Raw genomic sequence first — 12,698 nt, 5'->3', positions numbered from 1 at the left:
ATGAATATAGTGTTTGTGGGGGAAGAGACCGCTTTGAACATTGTCATTTCCCATTTTCTCCCTATGTGCAGGAAGGGGATTTTTTCCTGGATTGAAATGGGTGACCTTTGGTCTAGAAACACTTGTTTTAGGCACCCAGAGCAAAGATAAATTGTTAACGTGCCAGGAATTATTGGAAAATCTCCAAGAGGAATATACAACTAAATAAAGAGAGCAACTAATGGTAGAAGATATAGTTGTCAATGGCTTTCCCATTTACAGTTATCAGAAAGATTTAAAATGGATAAAAAGACGTATGGTATCGAACAAAAACAGAATGTGAACATGTAATTACTAAAATGTATAAACTTTTGTTGAAATTTGAAATGGAAGAAGAACAGGTTAAAGAATGTATGATAAAGTGGGCTAAGAATTTTGGTTATAATATGGGAAAATTTGTGGTTAAAAGGGCTGAAATTTACATTATGTTATAAACTTAAAGAGGACTGTTATAACACGATGTATTGTTCGTACATGAAGCCAGAGAAATTATCTAGAATGTACAAAGGCACTTCAGATGTATGTTGGAAATGCGAACAGTATGAAAGGACATTTTATCAGGCTTGGTGGATGTGTAAAAAGGCTAAAATGCTCTTCTAAAGTCAGTGAGCTACAGTTAGGAGGTTGAACTGAGGAGATCCAGTTAGAGTAAACTTGTCTTTTATATTAATATGCATCTTCTTCCCTGGAGAAGAGACAACTCCTTTACTTGGCCTTTTATAGGTACCGCTTCGGCGGGCAGGTAACGGCATTCCATTTAGTCATGCCGGCCACGTGACCACAGAAGTGTCTACAGACAAACGCCGGCTCTTCGGCTTTGAAACGGAGATGAGCACTGCCCCCTAGAGTTGGACACAACTGGACTTCATGTCGAGGGAAACCTTTACCTTTACCTACAGCTGTGGTTAGGGATGCGGTGGCGCTGCGGGTTAAACTGCTGAGCTGCTGAACTTGCCGATCGGAAAGTCGGCGGTTTGAATCCGCGTGACGGGGTGAGCTCCCGTTGCTAGTCCTAGCTCCTGCCAACCTAGCAGTTCGAAAACATGCAAATGTGAGTAGATTAATAGGGGGCAGGTAACGGTGTTCCGCTTAGTCATGCCGGAACCATGACCACGGAAGTGTCTATGGACAGACGCCGGCTCTTCGGCTTTGAAACGGAGATGAGCACCGCCCCCTAGAGTTGGACACAACTGGACTTCATGTCAAGGGAAACCTTTATCTTTACCTTTACCTTTACCTACAGCTGTGGTTACGGGGAAAACCTGGAGGAGGGGTGAGTACTATATACAGTATGTCATCTTGAGAAGATAGATACCATAATAAAGACTAACATTTAAAAGCAAGAACTGGGGGGGGGGGGGACCCAACATTTTAACCCTGCTATTTGCGTGCAGCTGTGTGAAGAGCTCCAAATACAATCTAAGAAAAGTGTGGCCTTTGACCAATCAAAAGCTTTCCATAGTTCATACATCTAATCCCCATCACTTAGGGAAATCAGTTAGTACAAGCTAACTCATGCATTACCAAAGGACAGAAAAGGAATGTTTTATAAAAGCAGATACAGATCTGCACATGCCAACTTCTATTCATAGACATAGATATAGGCAAATTTAAATGTTAGTATAAAAGAAAAATCTCACTATAATTAGGAAAACCATGCCTACTCTATCTCTTGTAGCTAACAACAGATGTGCAACCTCAAGATTTTGGCTCCTTCCAATAGTTCCTTGTCTTTAAATCACTTGAAACCAAACAGTTCAAAGGTCTACCGAACATACTATTAAAACCTGGTTGCCTATTTTATAAGCTGATCAGTGCACTATTCAACACACTATGAGAGCCCAGGCAGTTGAATTAGTTCAGTAACCAATGTAAGGCATGTTGTATAAATTCAGCCAACTAGACACTTGTTCTCATCAGTGTAGGACACGTGGCTATCTTAAATATGCCTCAACTTTAAAGGGGGCATAATTTTGGAAGTTTTTCTTTGTGTCAGTCTTTATGCCAGGCTCAGCAATAAATCCCTATTTTCAAGACACAAACTCCATACTCAGAGCCTTGATTAGAGCAGAAGCTCAGACTAATAACATGCTTAGGTTAGGTGCTGATTGCAAACAAGACAGAAGTCATATATACAGAAGAGACCTGTCTCCTGAAGAACACAGAATGCAAGCCCTGTGCATATGTTTACTCCAGGGTTTAAATCCTAGGCTTTTCTAAGTCAATGGGAATTCGGCCATTCTTTCTCATCCTCAAGATCAAGCAGATGGCCCTCAACCCTTACATAATGGCTCTGTCGAAGTGAAGAACTGCTGGTTCCCACCTCATCAGTTTCAGCCCTTACTTTTTGTTATCCAAGGATTTCAGTTCATGAGTTGCAATTAGAGTAAACTTGTCTTTTATATTAATATGCATCTTCTTCCCTGGAGAAGAGACAACTCCTTTACTTAGCCTTTTATTATGCAGAAATAACCAGGAAGGTATACATTTACTTAGCAGGAAACAGATTGTTTTTCCTCCTTTGCTCAGCCATGCATGGGAATGAGTATTATAACTGAGTGCATTCCACTGGAATAGAATTAGTAATACAGTACTGGGAATTTATGCCAAGAATTTGCTAGACCAGTAGATCTATTGTACTCATACCACCAAGTATGGTGGTATCCTTGAGTCAAGGGTAAGTCAAGAAGAGGGTAATTCATGAATTGTTACATACTTCAAAGGGGAAAGGGAAGTTGTGAAATTAATGAACTACAGCATCCCATCTCAAAAGCTAAGGCACATTTGCTTATACAGCACATTTTAGAACATAGCTCTTCAGTCATCAGCAAATGTACTTCCTTCGAAAAATCGAGTTATATTCCTTTCCTATCAATGTATCATCAACAAAACTGACTATATGAGCATTAAGCATGCTCTTGGGGGATGATGTTCTCATTAAAGCCTGCCAATTTCTAGAACATCAAGTTCAATATTGATTTTACATTTCAATATTTCTAGTGTTCGAGACAGCACATACACTAATTATGATCATGACCATGACATTAATACTTTAAATCACTATTCTCCATATATTTCAGACACACAGGGAGAATGAGGTTGAGAAGATTTGCCTATAAAATTTAACAAGCAGAACCAGGATTCAGACCAAACTCTTTTGAACTCCTAACTTCATTTTTTGTTACTATTCTATGCTGTTTTTAATTGCTCTTCTCTATTAAGAAATTTTGGAAAATTCCTTTGGAAGAGATTCATTTCTAAGACACATCTTAGATATATAATAAGATACATCAAATTTTATAATAATAACATCAAATCCTACAATAATTTATTATCTGGACCCTTTTCAGCCTGGGTTCAGAGTGTGTTAAAGTATGGAGACAGCATTGGTCATGCTTCTGGATGACTTCTGGAAGGCTCAGGACAGAGCTGGTGTGACCATCCTGGTCTTCCTGGATCTCTCAGCAGTTTTTGATTCCATCAACCATGGTATCCTTCTGGACCAGCTCTGGAGATTGGGAGGCACTGCTTTGCAGTGGTTCTCCTTTCTCCACAGCTGGTTCCACTGGGTGTTGGTGGGGGGAAGCCTAGGTCCCTCAGGGCTTGGGTCTCTCGCTGCTCATCTTTAACATCTACATGAAGATAGGTGAAGTCATTTGACATCACCAGGTGAGGTATCATCAGTATGCTGATGATATCCAGCTATACATGGTTGGGCAGGAGATGCCATGTCACTGCTGACCCAGTGACTGGAGGCTGTGATGGTCTGGATGGGGAGGAGCCAGCTCCCATTCGACCTTAGCAATACAGAGTGGTTCTGGGTTTTTGGCTGCCCTAGGTCCAGTGATGTGTTATCTTTGATTCTCAATAGGGTAGTGCTTCTCCAGATAGCGGTGTGCAATCTGGGGTTTCTCCTGGACTTGCAGACCCTGCTCAAAGACCAGGGCAGCCATGGCTCAGGGGGCCTTTGCACAGATACATCTTGTGTGCCAACTGCACCCATTCCTAGACCAGGGGGCCTTGCTCAGTCACTCATGTCTTGGTCACATCCTGGCTAGACTATTACAATGCGGTCTACATGGGGCTGCCCTCAAAGAACACCTGGAAGCTACAACTGGTCCAGAATGTATCTTAGGCAGTGTGGAACATTCCTTGGTTTGCCCATGTTACACTGCTGCTGCATGAGCTGCATTGGCTCCCAGTTTCTTTCTGAGTGCAATTCAAGGTGCTGATTAAGCCCTACATCACATACAGCCAGGTTATTTGCAGGACTGCCTCTTCCTGAGGGTATCTGCTGGACCCACCAGATTGGATAGATTGGTCCTGCTTCAGGTCCCTTCCCTTAAATGCTGCATCTAGCGGGATCTAAGAAGCGTGCCTTTTTCTTAGCAGTCCCTGCCCTATGGAACACCCTTCTCCCAGGATCTGGCAGGTCCCCACCCTTTGAGACTTCCAGAAGGCCATAAACAGTTAGCTTTTCCCCAAGGTGCTGGGATAGGGTGAGGTTGGAGCCTGAGGATTGTATGATCTGATGGGATTGGTGACTGTGGGTCAGTTGCCTGGCTTTCTAGTTTTATTATTGTTGTGAGCTGGCTGATGTTGTGTTCTACAAGATGGGCGGCCATATAAGTATTTTAAATAAACAAACTTGTACCTTGGCTTTACTACTTCATACTAGATGGATTTTAAAGGAATCTGCTACTATAGATCAGTGCTTCACAAACTTTTCCCTTCATTACCCAAAACCGCTTATCAAAAAGGGATTGGATAATGGGTCTGTGTGTCATTACCCAAAGAAAAACTACTTTTACCCAATTTTGGGTAATTTATCCAGGTTTGGGAAGCGCTGGTATAGATAATTAACAAGTCTGCAGTGAAACAGTCCAGTTACAAGTTTATAATTTAAACAGCTGTCTGTGGAAATAGTCTGTAATAAGGCTTGGATGTCACTGGCAGCTGGCAGTTCATATTTGGCAAGATCAGGTTGGTGGACCCTCCTGTACCCCACCCGTTTAAGGCATAGGCATTATTCTTCCACCGGAACTACATATTTGCCAGTTCACTCATTCTAGCTATCAAGAGGCTTAATTATAAGAGTTTGCATAGGTAAGTATGCATCAAAGCACAAATCCTTTTGCTTCAGGAAAAACCTCTGTTGTGGCATTGAATTCCTAACAGAAAATATTTATAGCATGCTTCTCAAGATTGTATAACTGGGGCCTCCCTTCCTCGTCCTGGAATTTATGGTGGCATTCCTTATTTGCTACAACATCCAAGGCAGATCAATACAATTCTTTTGATCCTAAATATTCTTGAATGATTACAAGAATAATCCACTGCTACAGGTTCCTGAAATGTTAACATATTCAAACTTCTGCTAAATTTGTTGAAAATCTTTTGTCAAGTTTTGTCAAACTTTGGACAAATCTTCCCAGCAGTTTCTGATAGAGACAAAGACCTAAGACACCCTCAAATTATATGGTATTTGTCATCATGTCACATAACACTGATGGTCCCACTATATCTGGAAGACACCTGGAGAAGCTAGTCCATGACATCCTGACACATGATTTGGGATCCTTCCCTTTAGAGATGCCAGCACCAAACAAGAACCCCCAGTTCTGTAGCCCCTGTTATGCCAAACTAGTGGGGAAAGCAGCATAAGGAACATCAGTAAGGCCTTAAGAATAATATGCACTGGTGGTTCTAGGCTGGGAGACAGCATGAAGGTTAACAGCAAGCATTACCTTTGTTAGTTCAGAAGGCAGGCATGGCTATGCATTTGTCACAAGGCTGACTGCAATGGTGCTGAAAAATTCCCGTGAGTCAGTCTAATGATGCAAAGCTTCTCTTGGCTAATTCATGGATCCCAGAATTAAGACAACTTGCTCTGTCAGGTATACATCAATTAATAGATTATGTTCTTTATCACTAATTTACAATCCTCTGTTGATGGTTCCAGAAGTCACAGGTGAAAGTTAATTATACATTATACACTATGCTTGTTAAGGTTGATTTTATTTTTATTTTACCCTTTGTTTTATGTTACTGGAACCAAACAAGAGTGTGAAACTGTATTCAGTCTGCTTGTGTGTTTCTCATAGGTATTCACTTAGCAACCACAAGACCAGAATGTTAGGCAAGATCCCAAATTCAAGTTTCTCCTTGGCCATGGATGCTCACTTGGGGACTCTGCACCAGCTCCCAGCCCAACTATCACACAGAGTTGTTGTGGGGAGGATGAAGTACTAGGTACACTCCCTTAAGCTGCTGGAGAAAAAGGATATACACCAGATTGCTACACAATCTGTATCCTCCATTATAAATGCAGAACATCTGAGATATACAGTATAAACTGAAAAATAATGCTATATTACATCTCCAAAGGATAGGATGCTTGCTATCAACTGCCCTAAGACAGTTGTCTATATTGTAGTCTCTACCTTATTGCTCAGTTTCTGCTGGGTAGAAGGTTCAGAGTATAAATGAAAATTCAGTGACATTACAATATCCTTAGATGTTTTTACTAGAGATTGAATTTAGAAGTTAAGGCTTCGGTATCAGTAGTACGTGGATGACACCCAACTGTACATCTCAACCCTGAGCTACACAGGTGAAGCTGACAATGTACGAACCTGAACAACCTCAAGACATAGTCTGGATAGGGAGGAACCGACTTCAGCTCAATCATGACAAAACTGAGTAGCTGTGGCTGTTTGGGCCCCCTGGGTTAGGGACATTTTCATCATTGGTCTTGGAGGAGGTTGCACTTCCCCATTCAAGACTAGTGTGCAATTTGGGGGTCCTCCTGGACTTGTAGCCACTGCTTGATGAGTAGGTGGCAGCTGTGGTCAGGAGGGCCTTTGCACAGGTTCATTGTGCCAATTTCACACCCTTTTCTCAACCAGGAGGCCCTTCAGGCAGTCACTCATGCCCTGGTCACCTCAGAACAGGACTACTGCAATGCACTTGACATAGGGCTGCACTTGAAGACCATCCAGAAGCTACAGCTGTTCCAAAATGCAGTGGTGGAAACAGCAATGGGCACATCTCGTTATGCCCATGTATCATCACTGCTATGCAAGCTGCATTGGCTGCTGTATGCAAGTCAAAGTGCTGGTCATCACCCATAAAGCTCTTTGTGGCATAGGGCCTAGTTATCTGCAGGACTTCCTGTCCAATCATTTCTGCCTACCCAGCACATTCAGGCACAGGAGGTCCCCTCAATTAAACGTTGCCATCTTGTGGAATTGAGAAAGTGCACCTTCTCTGTCACTGCTCCTGCCTTCTCGAACAGCATTCGCACCCCCCCACCCTACAGGAGATACATATAGCACCCACGCTTCTGGGGTTCTAAAAGGCCCTTAAGACCTGGCTGTATTCCCAGGCCTGGGGGTAGTGTGCCTGGTTATTATGGCTGTTTTTTGTCCAGGCTGTTATATTTTGCTTCTGTTTTTAACTGTTTGTGCAGCGTACAACATATCAAAATACACAAGAGTCTTTTGGATTGGACAGGCATAATAAATGTAATAATTTCTTCTGAATTTTAGGTTCTATTAATACTCAGACACAAGAGAAATTATGTTCACATATCTATGCAACCCAATGAGTTTTTAAAAATCATGATTTTAAGCCAAAATGTTTTGATTCACTCACCTTTGAGCCATAATATGGTTTTCATTTATTCAAGTTATTTAAAGAATTTGTGCGGCCTCCAGACTCAAATGTTGCGACTCCGGTGGGTGCGCAATAAAACCAAAAAGAAAAAAACCAAGCTAATCCCAGTTAAAATCCAGAGGAAAAAAACAGGTTTTTAAATGTCTTTCTGAAGGCCAGTAAGGTCAGCTGTATGTCAGGGGTGAGGTCATTCCAGAGGGCAGTCCCAACAGATGGCATTGTTTCAAGGAGAGGGCCCAAAGCATGCCCACCTTATTACCGTATGTAGGATGGGAAGTGGGGAGAGGCAGCCCCATAAATAACCTGGCCTCATGCCATGTAGTGCTTTGTAGGTAAACCAGCCCTTGAATTGCAGCCAGATGATTGAACGGTACGGATCTGGTGCAGCTTGCAAAGTAGTGATATTACATGGGTGTATGAGGTGCATCCATAACTATCCCCACCACTGCATTCTGGACTGTTGGAGTTCTGGGACAGCCTTAAAGGACAGCCCCACACAGAGCACATTGCAGTAGTCCAGTCAGGAGCAGTGAGCAGGGCCTCCCAGTCCAATAATGGGAGTAATTGATGCACAAGACAAAGTTGTACAAAGATACTCCTGGCCAATCCACGAGCAGGCGCTGCCAGTCTAGGAGGATGCCCAAATTGCACACTAGTTCTAAGTGGGGGAGTGCAACCCTGAGCAGAACCAAGAATGGCCAACCTTGCTAAGGTTGAGCCAAAGACCCTTCTTCCCCAACCAAACCCTTATAGTCTCCAGACACTGGGCCAGAACTTTGACAACCTCACATGTTCAGCCAGGGGCAGAGATATACAACTGAATATCATCAGTGTACTGATAATACTGCACACCATGTTGATGAATGACCTTCCCCAGCAGTTTCAAGTAGATGTGAAAAAGTAGGTAGGGGGTACAGCCCTACATATTCTGCAAAGCAGCGATCTAGGGCTGGACCACTCCAACACCAGCTGGAACTGGCCATGGAGGAAAACCATCACAGCAGTTTCTCACACCTCTGAGCTGATCCAGAAGGATACCATGGTTAATGGTATTGAAGATCAGTGAGGTCCAGGACAGATGCATTAAGGTCATTGACTTGTGTGGCTAACAGTGTATAAGGCAGACCCAGGAATAAATGATCTGGTACCCTCCAAATGATTCAGACATCAGTCCCCTTAAGCTCTAGACAGCATAACCAAGACATAGGATTGTAGAAATTGTAGCCAAGCACAATCTGACTAGAAGGCACTTAAGGGATAGGTAATTAATCTGCCTTCTTCACTATCCTTCCTAATCAGCAAAGCCCTCACACCTTGGCAACATTAGTGAAAAACTATATTAGGCTAGAAATTAATCATATCCTCATCACAAGTGCCATCCAATCTATTTCCAGTAGAAGCAACTCTTCAGAAAAATATGTGCAACGTATTTTGGAGGTTCCTCAGAATTTATTACAGGAGTTTGCATCCAAAGAAATCCAAGGGGTTGAGGAAGACACTCTCAGCATGACATGTTAGAATAAGGATGAAAACATTCAAGCAAAGTTCCTGCATGACCACACTTTGATGCCAATTGCCCTGCTCAGTAGTGTTCACCAGGAAATGCATTCCACATACCAAATGGCTAGTAAAATTGACACTGGCACTAGCTGTGCATCACATTGCTTCAAAAAATTCCCATAGATTTACATGCATACAGACTTTCAAGCCTTCTTTCAGCCTTCCCCAAACCTGGCACTCAGGAAGTTGTGGTCTCCTATCTGGAGAGTATCATGCTGGGAAAGAAAACCTTGCTGAAACAAGCTTTCTGATTAACCCTCCTGCTGGCTGTATCTCAGCTGTACAGAGCAAGCTAAGCTGGTTATCCTCTATATATCTATTTGCTGTTACAGCCCCTTGCTGGGACCAAAAAGATGACTCGACATTTACATGACTGAAAGAATGCAGTGAGTCCTTATGATCTTGCACAGCCACTGTGAGGGGCTGGTTGATTAAAGAGACTACCACTGTCTTCAAGTTTCCTCATAAGTAACTAATAAAACTGTACCATCACATTTCACATCTGCATTGTACTCCTTGATCCTACATTGCTCCCAAATTCAGTAGCCCGATTAAGACATTTTTAACCAGAGTTAAACATTACCTCTGCGCTCATACAGCCATTCATCTGCTTACAAAGCAATTTCTCAATCTTCCCAGACATCAAGCCCAAGAGAAAATTCCATCTTTTGTATCAGAGGTCACAAAAGCTTTGCTGAAAATTATTTTCCTTGACATGTAGCAGCCAACTCCACAAATCAAACAGGCTGAGTGAATAGCAAGCGTTTTAGCTAATCAAAATTACATAGAACAGCATGAAACCTACCATGTCGCCATCTACTTTAGATTTTATTTCATCAACAGAAGCCACAACTCAGCTTGACTCCTATATCCTTCAATCTTTACCACACCTGTAAAGAAAGTCAGCTGTCCCTATTTTTTGCTTCATACAGCCAAAAACCCATGATGTGACAGGGCAATTACTTAGCTCCCTGTCCTAGCTTCAACTAAGCTTTTGCAGGATGTCTACATACAGCTGGAGACAATTTTCCTTTGAAGACATCAGCAGCTTTCCCTGCAGCCAGCATCAATACACATTAGGGCAGTGTTTCTCAACCTTGGCAACTCTTAAGATGCGTGGACTTCAATTCCCAGAATTCTGGGAGTTGAAGTCCACACATCCTGAGGTTCCCAAGGTTGAGAAACACTGTATTAGGGTGTATGCTAGAGCTGCCACGTTAGAGCCTTCATAAATCTACCAAAGAGAGGGTCTTTTCCTCATATGAACCCAGCCTGTGGAAGCCAGACCAGCAGAGAAAGGGGCTAACCCACTTTCTTCGTGAGCAAGAATGTGTCTGCTGTTCACAATTAATCCTACAATCCCAATAAATAATCCTTGCTTCCACCTTTGCTAGAGAACAAGACATCGTCCTGAAACCACAGACTATGTATAATTTCACAAAACTTCAGAGTTTTTTTTTAAACCCCAAAGACAGATGCTTCCAGGTGCAGACACTAAATCTGCATTATGTCCCATAAGAAAGGGTTGTCCTTCCTCATGTAGCATACAGGGGACTGAGGGTGGGCAGGTTTGAAAGGAACAGAAATCTACAACCCCTCCAGGGGCTTTGAATATTAACAATACTGTATCTTCAAAAGCTGAGCCATGCACTCTGAAGGTGATCCCAACATAACTGGTTCACTAAAGCTCCATTCAGCCACCACTGCTGGGAGAGCCATATTATTGTACCCTGGGCTGCCTGGGGAAGTTCCTATTTGTTTTCACTTGGGCAAGGAAGGGGCTGCAGGAATAATGTTACACCTGGGAGGAAGTTCTGCTCCAGGCAAAGCTATTATGTTTAGAACATTGTCCAGAGACTCTGAAAGTACCAGGGTTTAATTTAACCTCGTTAGAGTAAGCACAAGTGTGAGTTTACATTAGCAGATAAGGCCTACAACTAGTGTTAACCAGAGAAAGCATCATCCATTTTTCCCCTTCCAGTTTTGAGAAATTTGCAGTTGCACCTTCTGAAATGTCCTTGCAATCTTTAACAATTCTTCCAAGTTTCTTTTCCCTTTCCAGCAGCTGCAAGCATTTGCCTGGCTTTTTAGGCTGTGCCAATACTTATTTTCTTAAGTCACCCCCCCTTTAAAATCCTGGTCTCTTGGGTGGTATTTTCCATCCAGCCTTCACTAAAAAGGTTATCTCCAAGCCAAGTTTCCTACACAAAACACCATATTTACAGCTCGGTCGGTCTCTATGTGCTTCCATTCATTCTGTTACCTCCCTTTTTCCTACCGTCACCCTCCAGGACTGGCAAGATTTCTGGATTCCTCGAACAACTCTTAGAGCACTCTTCCCCTCTCCCCCATTTTTTGGCAACGGATGGTTTCTCTAAAAGCTTTTTAAAAAAAAGATAAAGGGAAAAATCTGTCTCCATAGAGGTGTCCTAGCCCGCGTAATCCACGCGCGACTGCTCGGCACTCAGCGAGCCAGCTCGGATGGCGATCAGCAGAGAGTCCCTCCGCGTTTCGCCCGCAGCTCGAGCAAAGCAGCCGCTTTCGGCAAGGAGACCAGCCGGGCCGAATCGATCCAGCGAGTTTGCTTTGGGGCCGGGGGAGGAAGGAGCGCTGCGGAAACGCTTCCCTCCCAGAGCCGCGACTGGCTCGGCTTCATCTCTTTAGCTATCGCCGGTCTCTTTCCTTCCTTCCCGACCCAGCTCGCCGCTTCCCAGCGCGGCCCCGTCGCAGCTTCGCCCTCCGAGGCTCCCAAAGACGCGCCTTACTTACTTGCCAACTTACCCGGCTTATCCCCGACCCGCTCGGCGCATCAGTCTTCCTTCCACTGGAGCCGGCGAAGGCGCAGCCCCGGCGACTCCGCTTAAATAGACGCAGCCGCACTCCAGCCTTCTGCTTAGTTAGCCACTCACAGCGAGAGAGATGGCTTTAATCAGATGCTGGCAGCTGAGGGCTACCCAGGAATGCGCCGCGATGTTTGCGCTGCCTGCCTCGGCTTCGGGCGACTCCCCCTTACCGTGTCTTGTGCTGCCAAACTTAACTCCTTCCGCGCCGAGGAGGAGGAGGGAGGCATAGCGGCGGACGGCAGTCACAGCTTCCCTTACGCTCAGGGGCTGCGTTCGCACGACGCGCGAAGCCCTCGCTGAGTGAGTGATTGAGTGACTCCAGCTGGGCGCGTTCGCGCATCCCTGAACACCCACGCTGGCAGGCGTCGGCCGGCACACAGCCTGCGTTCAGACAACACGCTCGATTGCGGCGGGGTAGACATTCACTAAATAAATAAAATAATCCCATGATTGATTTCCTCTCCTTACTAGATTTTGCATAATACTTTGACCCATAAACTAGCCATGAACCCCCTAGGCTGGGTTTGCACAGTGGGCTAAGTTGCCCTCCTCACATTAAAAAAAAAAGTAAGGTTAACA

General features: G+C 43.9%; 1 protein-coding gene across 7 annotated transcripts in view; it reads right to left on the bottom strand.

The window, feature by feature from the left end:
• DAB2 (DAB adaptor protein 2) overlaps positions 1–12,254 on the bottom strand; it is a 47,971-nt gene extending 35,717 nt beyond the window's left edge. For 5 of the 7 annotated variants that reach the window (XM_063295722.1, XM_063295725.1, XM_063295721.1 and 2 more), the window contains exon 1: positions 12,058–12,254. The gene's annotated coding sequence lies outside the window, so the exon portion shown is untranslated. Of the gene's footprint in view, positions 1–12,045 lie in introns of all 7 variants that reach the window. The other 2 variants (XM_063295723.1, XM_063295728.1) reach the window with 2 other exon arrangements.
• Between the last annotated feature and the right edge of the window lie 444 nt (positions 12,255–12,698).

This window comes from Candoia aspera, chromosome 2 (assembly GCF_035149785.1).
Source record: "Candoia aspera isolate rCanAsp1 chromosome 2, rCanAsp1.hap2, whole genome shotgun sequence".
Classification (NCBI taxonomy): Eukaryota; Metazoa; Chordata; class Lepidosauria; order Squamata; family Boidae; genus Candoia; species Candoia aspera.
The sequence above is the reverse complement of the archived record's forward strand: the minus strand, read 5'-3'. Positions and strand labels throughout refer to the sequence as shown.